Here is a 17,147-nt window from a genome sequence, read left to right as displayed (position 1 = left end):
GAGAGTGTCAGCAGCAGAGCGAGACAGTGATGGAGGAGAGAGGAGGTAAGTATGATTGTTTATTTTTTTTGTGGGCAGCAGGATGGGGGCTCAAGGGGTGCCAAGCATACCAGGATGGGGGCTCAAGGGGTGCCAAGCATACCAGGATGGGGGCTCAAGGGGTGCCAAGCATACCAGGATGGGAGCTCAAGGGGTGCCAAGCATACCAGGATGGGGGAATCAGGGGGTGCCATGCATACCAGGATGGGGGAATCAAGAGGGTGCCATGCATACCAGGATGGGGGCTCAAGGGGTGCCATGCATACCAGGATGGGGGCTCAAGGGGTGCCATGCATACCAGGATGGGGGCTCAAGGGGTGCCATTGACTCGCCCCCTGGGCCGTGGGGCACTCGGATCCGGGCAATAGGGAAACTGTGGGAGTAGTAGTGGCAACCCGGTTCCGTGGCTCAGGGTGGTCAGGCCAGTGGTAGTCCGTTATGTGCTGATGATTATGTCCGACTACGCCACCCGTGGATTTGCGGTCATTAGGAACCGCCGCTGCAAGGCAGACCGCTGGGGCTGATGATGTATGCAGCTGGGATGGTGTGACTCCCCACGGGAAGAGTGCGGCCCCAGGGCAGTGTAGTGGATGGTGGGAGTGATGGTAGTGAGAGTCCCAGTGCTGATAGTGCTGGAGGGGCAAGGAGCACACAGACAACAGGTTGCAGTCCAGGGTCTTTACTAGAACAGGTAAATTGACCCACAAACAGTCCCGGCTAGGAGGGGACCTGGATGTCTGAGAGCAACGGGGAAATTGGCCCTGGTCAGGGTGAGGGTGTAGGCCTACCGTGCTTTCTGCGCTCCTTCTGGCTATCTCCTCCTTATAGGGTAACAGCCCACGTTTCCGAGCTCTCCGTGTATTCTCGCCTGCATGACCTGCGACGTGGGTTCCTTTCTGCTCCCAGCCTTGTACGGCTTTGCTGGTCCCTTCTGTTGTGGCAGGGCCTCCAGGCTTCTTAGGCCAAGGAATATACAGTCCCCTGCGGACTGCTTATCTGCTGGAGGATGTGGAATCCTCCCAGCCTCAGACACCAAAGTCTGGTAAATTAAGTCCGTTATCTGCCAAGACAGGCTCTCTTCGCCTCTTGTCTCTGGCTTGTGGCTCTCCTCCTGCCACACTTCCTCTTAGGTGCAATACAACTGTCCCTCTCTGCTCTGGGACCTGAATCCTGAGACAAGTCGTCCAACTCTCTCTAACCCTGCCCCCAGCACCAGCTTTTATAGGGGCAGCCTGCTCCCCCTACTGGCCTGAGACAGGAGGCATTGCATGCTAATGTTCCCCTGACTAGAGAACCTCCCCCTTGCTCTCAGACACAGCTTTAATATACTTGTGGCATCCAGGCCAGGGTGACACACCATGCATACCAGGATGGGGGATCAAGGGGAGCCATGCATACAAGGATGGGGGATCAAAGGGTGCCATGCATACCAGGATGGGGATGAGGGGGCCATACATACTAGGATGTGTGATCAAGGGGTGCCATGCATACTAGGATGTGTGATCAAGGGGTGCCATGCATACTAGGATGTGTGATCAAGGGGTGCCATGCATACCTGGATGGGGGATCAAGAGGTGCCATGCATACCAGGATGGGGGCTCAAGAGGTGCCATGCATACCAGGATGGAGGCTCAAGGGGTGCCATGCATACCAGGATGGAGGCTCAAGGGGTGCCATGCATACCAGGATGGGGGCTCAAGGGGTGCCATGCATACCAGGATGGGGGCTCAAGGGGTGCCATGCATACCAGGATGGGGGCTCAAGGGGTGCCATGCATACCAGGATGGGGGATCAAGGGGTGCCATGCATACCAGGATGGGGGATCAAGGGGAGCCATGCATACCAGGATGGGGATGAGGGGGTCCATACATACTAGGATGTGTGATCAAGGGGTGCCATGCATACCAGGATGGGGGATCAAGAGGTGCCATGCATACCAGGATGGGGGATCAAGGGGTGCCATGCATACCAGGATGGGGATCAAGGGGTGCCATGAAAACCAGGATGGTAGATTAAAGGGGTGCCATGAATACCGGGATGGGGGATCAAGGTGTGCCATGCATTCCAGGATGGGGCTGAGGGCCACGTATACCAAGATGGGATGGGGCCACGTATACCAGGAAGGAGGAACCATACATACCAGGATGGAGGATATTAACAGAATTGGGGGACATTACCCCAATACCAGTGTCAGCAGCAGACTCCCTCCCCTATAACAGGGCATCATGACCACATTTTTTGCTTAAATATTTTTTTCCTATTTTCCTCCTCTAAAACCTAGGTGCGTCTTATAGTCCGAAAAATACGGTAAATAAGGTAAATAATTGCAGGCCCATTTCCCTAATCAACACAGATATTAAAATGTATTCAAAAATATTGGCCAGTAGATTAAATTACATTCTCCCCAAATTGGCTTTATTAAAGGAAGACAATCTACTGATGGCACCAGAAGAATTATCAATATCATCAAATCTATTAATTTATCAAAACTACAATCCACTGTAATAACCCTGGATGCTGAAAAAGCTTTTGATAGATTAAATTGGGACTTCCTAAAATCCACATTATTAAAATTTGGCTTCAATTAATCTTTTTTATCCTCCATCATGGCCCTATATTCCAATCCCAGCACCAAAATATATTCTAATAATTTATCCAACCCCTTCCCAATTTCCAATGGTACTAGACAGGGATGCCCTCTTTCTCCCCTCCTATTCATACTTGCAATAGAATCCCTAGCCCAAAAAATTACAGACAATCAAAACATTTTAGGTATCCAAACCCCTTCCTGTCACTTCAAAATCAGCCTTTTTGCAGATGATTTATTACTTACCCTTACAGACCCAATAAAGTCCATAAAAGAACTTCAAAAACTACTTAATTCCTTTTCTTCTATATCCTATTTCAAAATAAATGAAGATAAATCAAAAATACTTCACTTCAACCTAGACCACGAAAATTAATAAAATCAAAGATTTTTCCCCCTTCGGTTGGGCAGACAAAGAATTCACATTCCTTGGCATCAATATCACCAGAAACATTAACTCCCTTCTCACATCAAATTTAAATTCCTTGTCTAAAACTATTAGCAACGATTGCCACAATTTTAAAGATAAATAACTCTCATGGTTAGGTAGGTCTCTTACTGTAAAATGTTTTATTCTCCCCAAAATTTTAAATATCCTTAGATCCCTTCCCATAAAAATTTCCACTTCCTACTTAGCCAACTTTCAATCTATAATTAACTCATTCATTTGTAATTATAAAAAAGCAAGAGTAGCTACCAATACCCATTATAAAAGCAAATCACATGGTGGTTTTGGATTTCCCAATATCACAGCCTACTACCTAACCAGTTTAATCAAACAAAGTGCACCTTGGCTAAATCCCGACAGCTCCCCAGCTTGGTTAGACTTAGAAATCAGTTCAAATAACAAACATCCCCGAGACCTCCTTTTCAACCACCTATTTAAAAAACAAACATTTTCCCAATCACCCCATTTTTGATGCATCTACACTGCTCAAAAAAATAAAGGGAACACTCAAATAACACATCCTAGATCTGAATGAATGAAATATTCTCATTGAATACTTTGTTCTGTACAAAGTTGAATGTGCTGACAACAAAATCACACAAAAATCATCAATGGAAATCAAATTTATTAACCAATGGAGGCCTGGATTTGGAGTCACCCCCAAAATTAAAGTGGGAAAACACACTACAGGCTGATCCAACTTTGATGTAATGTCCTTAACACAAGTCTAAATGAGACTCAGTATTGTGTGTGGCTTCCACGTGCCTGTATGACCTCCCTACAATGCCTGGGCATGATCCTGATGAGGTTGCGGATGGTCTCCTGTGGGATCTCCTCCCAGACCTGGACTAAAGCATCCGCCAACTCCTGGACAGTCTGTGGGGCAACGTGACGTTGGTGGATGGAGCGAGACATGATGTCCCAGATGTGCTCAATTGGATTCAGGTCTGGGGAACGGGCGGGCCAGTCCATAGCTTCAATGCCTTCATCTTGCAGGAACTGCTGACACACTCCAGCCACATGAGGTCTGGCATTGTCCTGCATTAGGAGGAGCCCAGGGCCAAAAGCACCAGCATATGGTCTCACAAGGAGTCTGAGAATCTCACTTCGGGACCTAATGGCAGTCAGGCGAGCACATGGAGGGCTGTGCGGCCCTCCAAAGAAATCCCCCCCCCACACACACACACCATTACTGACCCACTGCCAAACTGGTAATGCTGAAGGATGTTGCAGGCAGCAGATCGCTCTCCACGGCGTCTCCAGACTGTCACATGTGCACAGTGTGAACCTGCTTTCATCTGTGAAGAGCACAGGGCGCCAATGGCGACTTTGCCAATCCTGGTGTTCTGTGGCAAATGCCAAGGGTCCTGAACGGTGTTGGGCTGTGAGCACAACCCCCATCTGTGGACGTCGGGCCCTCATACCACCCTCATGGAGTCGGTTTCTAACAGATTGTGCAGACACATGCACATTTGTGACCTGCTGGAGGTCCTTTTGCAGGGCTCTGGCAGTGCTCCTCCTGTTCCTCCTTGCACAAAGGCGGAGGTAGCGGTCCTGCTGATGGGTTGATGTCCTCCTACGGCCCCCTCCACTTTTCCTGGTGTACTGGCCTGTCTCCTGGTAGCGCCTCCAGCCTCTGGACACTACGCAGACAGACACAGCAAACCTTCTTGCCACAGCTCACATTGATGTGCCATCCTGGATGAGCTGCACTACCTGAGCAACTTCTGTGGGTTGTAGAGTCCGTCTCATGCTACCACGAGTGTGAAAGCACAACCAACATTCAAAAGTGACCAAAACATCAGGCAGAAAGCATTGGTACTAAGATGTGGTCTGAGGTCCCCACCTGCAGAACCACTCCTTTATTGAATGCGTCTTGATAATTGGCAATAATTTCCATCTATTGTCTATTCCATTTGCACAACATCATGTGAAATTGATTGTCAATCAGTGTTGCTTCCTAAGCGGACAGTTTGATTTCACAGAAGTTTGATTTACTTGGCGTTATATTCTGTTGTTTAAGTGTTCCCTTTATTTTTTTTGAGCAGTGTATACAGTACAGACCAAAAGTTTGGACACACCTCATTTAAAGATTTTTCTGTATTTTCATGACTATGAAAATTGTACATTCACACTGAAGGCATCAAAACTATGAATTAACACATGTGGAATTATATACTTAACAAAAAAGTGTGAAACAACTGAAAATATGTCTTATATTCTAGGTTCTTCAAAGTAGCCACCTTTTGCTTTGATGACTGCTTTGCACACTCTTGGCATTCTCTTGATGAGCTTCAAGAGGTAGTCATCGGAAATGGTTTTCACTTCACAGGTGTGCCCTATCAGGTTTAATAAGTGGGATTTCTTACCTTATAAATGGGGTTGGGACCATCAGTTGTTTTGTGCAGAAGTCAGGTGGATACACAGCTGATAGTCCTACTGAATAGACTGTTAGCTGCTTTTTTCTTGCCATAATACAAATTCTAAGTAAAGAAAAACGAGTGGCCATCATTACTTTAAGAAATGAAGGTCAGTGAGTCCGAAAAATTGGACAAACTTTGACAGTGTCCCCAAGTGCAGTTGCAAAAACCATTAAGTGCTACAAAGAAACTGGCTCACATGAGGACCGCCCCAGGAAAGGAAGACCAAGAGTCACCTCTGCTTCTGAGGATAAGTTTATCCGAGTCACCATCCTCAGAAATCGCAGGTTAACAGCAGCTCAGATTAGAGACCAGGTCAATGCCACACAGAGTTCTAGCAGCAGACACATCTCTACAACAACTGTTAAGAGGAGACTTTGTGCAGCAGGCCTTCATGGTAAAATAGCTGCTAGGAAACCACTGCTAAGGACAGGCAACAAGCAGAAGAGACTTGTTTGGGCTAAAGAACACAAGGAATGGACATTAGACCAGTGGAAATCTGTGCTTTGGTCTGACGAGTCCAAATTTGAGATCTTTGGTTCCAACCACCGTGTCTTTGTGCGACACAGAAAAGGTGAATGGATGGACTCTACATGCCTGGTTCCCACCGTGAAGCATAGAGGAGGAGGTGTGATGGTGCTTTGCTGGTGACACTGTTGGGGATTTATTCAAAATTGAAGGCATACTGAACCAGCATGGCTACCACAGCATCTTGCAGAGGCATGCTATTCCATCCGGTTTGCGTATAGTTGGACCATCATTTATTTTTCAACAGGACAATGACCCCAAACACACCTCCAGGCTGTGTAAAGGCTATTTTACCAAGAAGGAGAGTGATGGGGTGCTACGCCAGATGACCTGGCCTCCAGTCACCAGACCTGAACCCAATCGAGATGGTTTGGGGTGAGCTGGACCGCAGAGTGAAGGCAAAAGGGCCAACAAGTGCTAAGCATCTCTGGGAACTCATTCAAGATTGTTGGAAGACCATTTCCGGTGACTACCTCTTGAAGCTCATAAAGAGAATGCCAAGAGTGTGCAAAGCAGTCATCAAAGCAAAAGGTGGCTACTTTGAAGAACCTAGAATATAAAACATATTTTCAGTTGTTTCACACTTTTTTGTTAAGTATATAATTCCACATGTATTCATTCATAGTTTTGATGCCTTCAGTGTGAATGTACAATTTTCATAGTCATGAAAATACAGAAAAATCTTTAAATGAGGTGTGTCCAAACTTTTGGTCCGTACTGTACATTTTTCCACAAAAAAAAGTTCTAAAGAGATATGGGGAACTCTCTACTGACTTAAAACAAGCCTACACCAAATTCTTGCTTGACCCATCCATCATAAATAAAAACCACTGGTCGCAAAAACAAGTGGAATTCAATCAATACGCAGACTTGAGGGAAAAATTTCACTTATCCATATCTGAAGCTTATTTTTATAGATTCGGAAATAAATCGGGGCGGATGTTGGCTAATTTAGCTAAGGGGATGAGAAAACCACAGGGAATTTTTCAATTAAAAAGTACCAACGGGGAAATCCACATCAACCCTAAAACAATAAACAAGATATTAGGTTCTTTTTATAAAGACCTCTACAAAAATTCCAATGAAACCCCTTCCTCCTCAATTACACTTTTAGATAAAGTTAAGCTACCCATCTTCTCAGAGGAACAAAAAACTATTTTAAACAAACCTATCTCTTTGGAAGAGGTCACGAATACAATTAAGAACCTAAAACTGAACAAAGCACCCGGCCCAGATGGTTACACAAATGAATTTTTCAAATCTCAGAGAGGAAATTTCCCCATTATTGAAATCAATTTTAAATAAACGATCTCAAGGCGACCCCATTTTTCCTTCTGCAAACACAGCGTATATTAAATTACTACTAAAACCAGATAAAGACCCATTATCCCCCAGCTTATACAGACCAATCTCTCTCATTAATACTGATATTAAGATCATATCTAAAATAATGGCTGATAGATTGGCCTCCATCTTACCCCATCTCATTTCTCCTGCCCAGACGGGCTTTGTAAAAGGTCGCTCGGTCACACTAAATATCAGAAAAGTCCTACTGGTACTAGATAAAATTCACTCCTTACCAGATTTAAAGGGCTCCCCAGCGATTGTTTCATTGGATGCAGAAAAAGCCTTTGATAATATAAATTGGGAGTGGTTGTATATGGTCTTAAACAAAAATATCACTAGCTGGCCCCTTCTTTAACTACATTCGTGATCTATATTCATCTCCAAGGGCTCAGGCTTACACCCCGGGCTTCTTGTCCACTCCATTCCCCCTTGAGAAAGGAACGAGGCAGGGTTGTCCGTTGTCCCCCCTCTTCAACTTAGCTCTGGAGCTCTTAGGCTATGTGCCCACATTGCGGAAATGAAGCACATTTTTTACGCTTCTCCCTGGCAGGAAAAAAGCATGCGGATTTTACATGTGTTTTTCCCACCAGGTAGAAGCGTTTGTTTAGAGTCTTCACATGCATTTCTGCATGCGGGTTATCAAGCGCTTTTCCAGGAGATTTTAGCATCACTTGGAAAGTGCTTGACAACTAGGTCACACTATATAAATCCATGCAACCGGCATGGATTTATATAGTGTGACCAAAAGATTGTTTAAAAATAAAAAATTAAACCTATACTTACCTTCCGATGGCCCGGGGTGTGTAGCCTCTGTCAGGACTGTACACATACTGGCAGGAGACCAGTCCATGTATTATTATTTATCCTATTTAGTATATCAAGGCTGCATTATACAATATATGTACATTCTACCTTTTGTGTCTCCCCCATTTCCTCATAGACTGTAAGCTTGCGAGCAGGGCCCTCACTCCTTTCGATATGAGATATGCTTATTCTGTATTGTCTGTATACGTCCCCCCTAAAATTTGTAAAGTGCTGCAGAATATGTTGGCGCTATAAAAATAAAAACTATTATTATCTGCGCTCGTTCCTGGCTGCCAGCTGATCACGGGACACTGCACTGAAGGGCCTGCGGTCACATGACTGTGATGTCACCGAAGGTCCTTCAGTCCTGCCTGCAAGCACAGAGGAGGAGACCAGGGGCCGTCGGAAGGTGAATATAATCTTTTTTTCTAATTGTATTCTTTTTTTTTCACAGGTACAATGGTACCCAGGTCTGGATGAGAGTCTCCTCTCCTCCAGACTTGGGTACCATCCGCACATTGAAACGCATATAATCCGTGAGTACAAATATACTGACACGGATTATATGCGTCTCAATGCAAGTCAATGGCGGGAGTTCCGCTGCGCTTCCGCAAAATTAATGGACATGCTGTGGATTTTTGAGCGCAGCATAAACGCTGCGGAAAAATCCGCAGCATGGGCATAGAACTTGCGGAATCCCCTTGGGGACCATGGGGGGTGGATTACCTAGCGTTTCACAAGCGTTTACGCTGCGGAAATTCCGCAGCATATACACTTGAAAAACGCTACGTGGGCACACAGCCTTAGTCCGCATTTTGTCTGATCCAAGCACTTTCACAGGCATTCAGTTTACTAGGAAATAAATTCAGGCGGCTTGTCATTTTATTTATGTCTGACCCCACCCAACATCTACCTATAGTATTAAACTTACTTAAAAATTTTGGCTCTTACTCAGGGTTTAAAATCAATGTTAAAAAATGTGAAATACTCCCATTAACCAAAAATGGAACAAAACTCTGCCCAGATGGGTCTTTAAATGGTATATCCCTAGCACCCTCACATATCACCTACCTGGGAATTAAAATAGGCCGTTTGCCTACATCTATATACACACCTTAAACTACCCTCCTCTTATTAAGAAAATCGTCAATCAATTAAAGTCATGGCCAGATTTTACTCTATCTTTTATGGGTAGGGCACATTTGGTAAAAATGATCAGTACAGCCAGGATTATGTATCAGCTACAAACCTTACCATTACTCCTGAAACACACGGATGTAACTATACTCAATAGAGACTTCAGTCACTTTATTTGAAAAGGAAAACGTCCCAGGATTAGTATGAGCAAACTTATGGCTTCCAAAGACGACGGAGGCATTAATTTCCCAAGCATTAGAAATTACAATCTTGCTTGCCTTTTCCAGTATATAATAGACTGGTTCCATAAGAGACGTACATATTCTGACTACACGTTGGAAGCAGATTATGCATACCCCCTTGACCTAGTTGCCCTCCTTCATTCTCGATTTACCTCCCTTCCCTTGGCAGTTAAAAAGTCAACAATCCTTAGGGACACAATTCCACATGGAAGGCAGTCAGGAAAAAATACGGCCTTTCTTTCAGGATTTCAAAGCACCTCCCAATATGGCAAAACCCAGAATTCCTCCAGGGAAATGAAAATAAACTATTTCTGAAATGGCGACAAGCAGGTGTAGACAACGCATCCCATCTTCTCCACTTCTGTAATGAGATCTAATCTACTTAGGAGTTCACCCAGATACTTTCTTCAAATATTGGAGACAACAGTTGGAGGATGTGGAAATCTCTGATAAGATCAAGTCAGGCTGGAATTTAATAAGAAAACACATTATAAACGAAGCATGGAGAGAAAAGCAATATAAAATCATGCATGGGACCATCTATGCATTTAACATACCTAAAAAAGATCAGTTTTCGAACAGGCTAACAACTTGCCCTAAATGCCACCTTCCACTCTCCGACCTCATGCGCAGCCTATGGTCACGCCTGGCTTCAGTTTCATATTGGGGACAAGTATCAGCTGTGATCGACACTATATGGGGTCCGGGTTATACTCTCTCCCCCTATCTAGCCTTGTTACATTTTTGGAACAACACGGAAAACCCAGAGGGGAACCCTCCGAAATTGCTCCACACCCTACTTATCATGGCAAAAAAACAATTACTTAAATATTGGCTAGAACCCAACACCACCCCCCCCCCCACATTGAAGAGTTAACAGCTCAAATGAAACATTTTATGGGAATAGAGCAACAAGACGCCCTTACCAATAAGGAAACGCAAGCTGGCAAATTTCTTCTGAAATGGAAACAGTTTATTGTAAATTGCTGCTCATTAAATGAAAAAAAGAAAATGGTGGAACCCTTCACTTCCACAGTGTGGTACATTCTGGAAGATCTTGGGGATAGCCTAGGTCCATTACGCCTGGATTCCCATTTAGCCCTCTTATCTATAGGTTTAGAAATGTTTTCACCCCCACTTAGATCTATTATTATCCATTTCTCCCTGGTTGTTAAAAACTCAATAGTGGCTTTCTGGAAAAAAGCAGATGTTCCTACTTTCTCTGACATTTTAGGAAAAATGGCCCAACATAAAATATATGAATATAGATTCGCAACTCTAAACAACAACTTTGATAAATATTCCAAAAAATGGTTACTTTGGCCTAATGAAAATTCCAATTGATTCTCAACTATACTCATTTATATATTTTTATTTTTCTCTCTTGTGGAATATTATAGAGATCTATTTACTCTGTAATTTACTCTCAAATCTACTTATTTTATTAAAAATGTTGTACTCTATGTTCATAAATTGCATAAATCCTTTTAAATGGAACTCTCCTGCCTATTTCCTTTTCCCTTTCATACTATTCCTACCCTTCCCCAAGTCTTTCCTTCTCCTTCCCTTCCCAATCCGCTTATATTGTTCTTAAAATTGTTAAAAAAAATTATTGTAACTGGAGAAGTCAGACTCTGATTTTTTTTGCGTTTTTATGCTCATTTCACCATGTTGAACAAGATTTCAAGAGGGTGAGCTGAGATCTCTTTTAGTTCAGCAAATACCTTAAAACATTTCTGATATGTGAGAAACTGGCTCGCAATGGCTGAAATCAATGAATAATGTCATATCGAACGAACACTCATATCTCTGGTTGGAATGGTCAGATTCTGAAAGTTTTTGCGTTTTTCTGCTCCCTTCAACATGCCAAACAAGTTTTCAAGAGCATGAGTTGAGACCTCCTTTAGTTCAGCAAATACCTTAAAACATTTCTAATATGTGAGAAACTGGCAAACAATGGCTGAAATCAATGAATAATTTAATAACGAGCGCTCAATTTTTGTAATTTTTTGCATTTTTCTGCTCCTTTCACCATGATGAACAAGATTTCAAGAAGATGAGCTTGAAATCTCTTTTAGTGTTGCAAATAGTTTAAAACATTTCCGATATGTGTGAAACTGGCTCCCAATGGCTGAATTCAATGAAAATTGTCATACTGAACGAACACTGACATCTCTGGTTGGAATGGTCGAATTCTGAAATTTTTAGCGTTTTTCTGCCCTGTGTGTCCAATGAGCCTCCATTGTCAGGTGGCTATGCCTTCAGTAGTGCATCTACAAGCGTGCTCTTGTATTACTGCATTTTCCAATCACACTCCAGTGACAGAAGTAGGGATGGCACATACTCATTGTAGCGGGGATCCAGCAGGGTGAACACCCGTTAATCACCAGTGGTAAAAATCTGGGCAACTTGGCAGTCAGGCACCGCAGCATGTATTCGCTCATGTGTGCCACGCTGCCCAGAGGCAATGACAAGCTGTCCTCGGTGGGAGGTGTATTGTCAGTGTCCTCTGTATCCCCCAGCCATGCTCCAGTGATGCCTGTGAGCTGTTTTGAGAGAAACCCTGTTGTGAACACTGTCTCCCCTCCTCATCCTCCAAAACGTTACCCTGGCTAGACAGTTGTGTACTTGGCCGCTGTTGGTACAGGAGCCCACCCTCCGAGCCATGTGTGGGCGACTGACCTGATATTGGTGTGAATGGTCCCTGTTCCTCTCCTACTCTTTCTCCTGTGCAACCACCTCATCCATCATCGCCTGAAGCATTTTTTTTAAAGGAGGAATAGAAGTGGGATTAGTAAGGCACAGTCTCTCAAGCATGTGCAAGGTGGAGTTCCATCTTGTTGGTATGTTGCATATGAGGTATTGAGTTGGAAGTCAGAAGTGATGCTGCAGTGCATACAGGCCAGCAGGAGCAGGGTAAGAACGACTAAAGGGGGCACAGACGACCCACACTTTCTGCAGCAGCTCTGACATTTTGGGGTAATTTTTCATGGAGCTCCACATGACCAAATTCAGCACATGCGCCGGGCAAAAGTTGTGTGTCAAATAGGTTAGGCTCAGCGCTGCTATGAGATTTTGGATTTTGCCCGTTATCGCACACCACCAGACCAGAGCTGAGGTTTGCCGGGACCAAACACTCACCAGTCTGTTTTATTCCCACCCACAGCTTCTGCACAGTGTGGGATTTTCCCCCAAACAGATGAGTTTCAGAACAGCCTGCTGTCGTTGGCTGTGCTAAAGTTGGTGGTGCAGGTGTTACTCTGACGGGATGAGGAGGCGGTGGAGGAAGCAGAGTAGGAGTCAACATGGACATAGAAACATCCAATAAACATTCATCAATTCTCGGTGGTGGTAGGACATGTGCCAAAATGCTTTCAGCCTCAGGCCAGCCACTACTACATTTACCCAGTAGGCAGTTAGGGAGATATAACCTCTCTACCCGTGCTTACTGGTCCACGTATCACTGGTTATGTAATCTCCGGTCCTCTCAAGACCTCGTTCTCTTCTACACAATTTTATGTTCCTCATCCAATCGCCTGCAAGACTTCTCCCGAGTATCCCCCATCCTCTGGAATTCTGTGCCTCAATATGTCTGATTATCCCCTACATTCAGAACTTTCAAGCAGAACTTGAAAACCCATCTCTTCAGAACAGCTTACAGCCTGCAATGACCCCGCTGCCGTGTCACCACTAGCAGAGCGGCCGCCTCACCAACACCAGAGCTGCTGCAACCCCGAAAATTCTGCATTATCCTGTAGAATGTAAGGTCGCAAGGGTAGGGTCCTCTCCTATCTGTACTTGTCTGTCAAAATTAGTTTGTTCTTTGTAATTCCTATTTGTTTTGTATGTAAACCCTCCTCATGTACAGCACCGTGGAATCAATGGTGCTCTAAAAATTAATAATCATAATAATCGCCTGCATGATCTTCCACCAAGTCCTCACCCTTACTCTCCTTTCGGGTCTGCACACAGCAGAGAGCAGCAGCAGTTGGCACCTGAGTTTCGTCACCATCATCTGAGACATGCTTTGGTGGTCCGCTGACCGTTTGAACTACCCCTCCCACGTACTCATTCTCAAACAGAACAAGTGGATGGGCATTAGTGCACTCAATCTCTTCCATTTGTGGGGCAAGGCCAGGTGGATGGCCCAAGGGACCACAGCCATCGGAGTCATCAAAAAGCAGAAGTGACTCCTGCATGACTTGGGGCTCAGACTGCTTGCATGATTTACAAGAGGGTGAAGTGGAAGACAGATGCCCATGGACCGCAAGTGAAAACTCTGCGCTTTCATCAGGGGACCTGGTGGAAGACAAAGCGAAGGAACTTAAGGCACTTTCAGCCATCCAATCTAAAACTGCCTCTACTTGTTCTAGCCTCACCATTCGTCCAGCGGTACTCGGGTCTATGAAACTACACGTAACCTCTTGTCGCCTGCGTGCACCAGAGGTAGAGAAAGGTGTTTCATTTGGGCACGTAGCAGGCACAGATCGACCACGTCCCCTCTCTCCCTGCATCAGCTACACCACCACCAGCAACACTACCATGTTCTCTATTTGATGCTTTACACATTCTTTGCATGGCCTGTATACAGAGTGGCCAGCAGATTATTACACTGCCTGTTTGCAGAGTGCCCCCACAGAGCCTGTTTTTAGAGTCCGAGTACCCCTGAAAAAATATAAAAACACAAAGAACAGTGTTGGCAACCTCCTTCTCAACCTCCTTCACCTCCTGGTGCAAGATTTTTTATAATTTTTTTAATGATGTTATTTTAAGCCATTTCTCTATCTGCATTTGTTTGCGGGGTTATTGTCCTGTTCTTACCCCCATTTTGCTTCCTTTTGCAGCCCCCTAGCCCTTGTGATCATTTTACAGCCAGTTTAAAGCACTGAAGTTTGTGTCCCCATTAACTTCTATTGGGTTTTTGGTCAAGTTCTGATGCCCAAACCGAACTTTGAACTACAGTTAAGCCAAACCCGACCACCCACAGGTCCGCTCATCGCTAATAATGTTCAGAGAGGAGGGAGGAAAAATCCTCCACTCCTGTATCAGTCAATAACTCGCTACTCCCCAACACAGAGTGTCTACTGTAATGTGTACTAGCATTGGTTACTAAAGAAGGTATGTCACTTTACCCAGCCCTTTATAACAGTCCATACACTGGCTACAGCTGCAGGAGAGGAATGGTGCTCATCGCTAGAGTGTTTTCCTCTTGCTTGGCTTATTTCTCCAAAATTATGCTCTGAAGAACCTTTTGACTGAAAATGGGTCAGGATAGGATACAGGAGATTTCCAAATAGATACGTTGCCTTTAGTTACTTTTTACTATGGGACCCAGCCTTTTTACCTGATAATTGACTTTTTGCATGTATGTTTTACCATCAGATATATGCCTATATAGATAATCTATCTCTATGCTGTCATTTGCACAATATTGCACCTTTCTACACATTTTTTTCTGTTAGCTTTTCTTTTTGGGCAGAAATTTTGTTGAAATTTTAGGTGCTTAATCAGGAAGAGCATATAGTCATCATACAAGCGGTAGAGCCATATCATATATGTCTATTAGGGTGACAACTTCTGCGGCTAGGCAGGGTTATGTGATTGGGAAAAATACAGAAAGAATTGTTCTAATGTTTGTCCTCCTCCTAGCCTTATCAGGAGCAAAAAATAATTTCACTTAGCATTTGTACATTTGCCATCTATTATGTGACTTGGAAGGTGGCTGTTAGACACATAGTGGATGGAAGATAAACCTGGAGTAATGCTTTAGTACATATAGGACTAAAAGAGGTTAATCGGCCATGACAGGTTGATTAAAGGCAGCTGAACAGATAGCTGTTCACAATATCTCCACCCCTGTGTGTTATTCACTTTGTAAAATGAGACCTGTTTTTTTTCACACATCTGTGATCTCCTGGATTGAGTGCCTTTGCTAAAGGACTAAGAAGCTGGACTCTAAGCCAGGCAGGCTAACCAGCACTATTGTACGGACTTGTTCCTTTATGGTTCACTTGGTGCCAGGCAAAGGCTGTATTTAATTTGTCCTGTGATGAGTTTTATGAGGACTGAGATAACCATGCCGGACTTTAAATGGAATCGGTTCCTGTGATGAATCAAATCACTCCCAAGTGCGTAGCATTGTTACATACAGTATATATAGTATGTCCTATGCTGCTAATTTCTGGGATTACATTTATATACTGTGGTAAATCAGCTCACTCGTCTGCACACGGAGGTAGATTCAGAAAAACTGTTTCTTTAAATATCTTGTTGGTTTATAAAAAACAACATAAACCAACATAAAGTTCATCAAATCAAGCACAGACCTTCTGGCATAACGACAAAACAAAAATAACAATAAAGCATAGTACATATGTCCGGTGGAATCCGGCCGCTCAGAATTTTGCACAACACACGGTTCAGATTATACAAACACAAGTTTATCTCTCTGGAGCTAGCCTCTCCAGAAACACTGAACCCTTAATGCCTCAGTAGGCCGTGTATTTAAACCCCAGAACACACCCTGGGGTGGAGATATGGAAAGCAACCTTTTAAAATGGCTGCTTAACCCTGTAGTGACCGTACCAATTTTTTAAAATCTGACCAGTGTCACTTTATGTAGTAATAACTCTGGAATGCTTCATCATATCCCACTGATTTTGAGATTGTTTATTGTGACACATGATACTTTATAATAATTGTAAAATAAGGTTGATATGTTTTGCGTTTATTTCTAAAAAATTCAGAAATTTGACAAATGTTTTAAAAATTGGAAGTTTCAAACTTTTAATGACTATCCATTTAACCCTAATAGTCATACCACACAAAAATATTACTAAATAACATTTCCCTCATGTCTGCTTTACATCAGCGCCATTTGTAAAGTGTTGTTTTATTTTGTTAACATTTTAGAAGTTTAAAAATGTAGCAGTAATTTTTCATTTTTTCATGGAAATTTACAAAACTTATTTTTTTCTAGGGACCAGTTCAGTTTTGAAGTGACTTTGGGAGTCCTATATGTTGGATACCATCCAAAAGTTTCAAATCACTGAAGCTAATAGCCTCAGTGAAACATACCTCCTCTCCAGAACTTTGCCAGTGACTTTGTCACAATACCTATTCAGTTACATCTCTTGACAGATTGCTTTCTCCTGTATCCTATATATTCTGCATTGGGAGATATTTACAACAGAATTTGCCTACATAGTTACATTTTTGGGGTCATATTTTACATGCATTTGTATTAAATATATATTTTTAAGTGTTTTTTTTTTTGTCTAGTTGGTTCTAGAGCCAAATCTGGCCCACAGGTTGGTTTTATTTGGCCAGAGACTCCAGGACCACTACCCCAATGTGGGACCCATTATTCTGCATGGAGGACTTTGTGGGGCCCATTATACTGTATACTGGTTGGCCCGCAACTTTTTCCAAGTTTTTAATTTTGGCCCTCTGTGTGTTTGAGATCCCTGTTCTAGAGGCTCACCAGCAGTTGAAGACTTATTTAATAGGGTTTGTTTGGGATCCCAAAATGTTGGCCCTTTTTTTGTAAGTTGTGCCAAATCATCCAGCTCCCAAAAGAAAAACCAGACAGCCCA

Source organism: Phyllobates terribilis, unplaced genomic scaffold (genome assembly GCF_046119375.1).
Source record: "Phyllobates terribilis strain yellow unplaced genomic scaffold, ASM4611937v1 Scaffold_5__5_contigs__length_657084704, whole genome shotgun sequence".
In the NCBI taxonomy this organism is placed as follows: domain Eukaryota; kingdom Metazoa; phylum Chordata; class Amphibia; order Anura; family Dendrobatidae; genus Phyllobates; species Phyllobates terribilis.
This window is presented reverse-complemented; position numbering follows the sequence as displayed.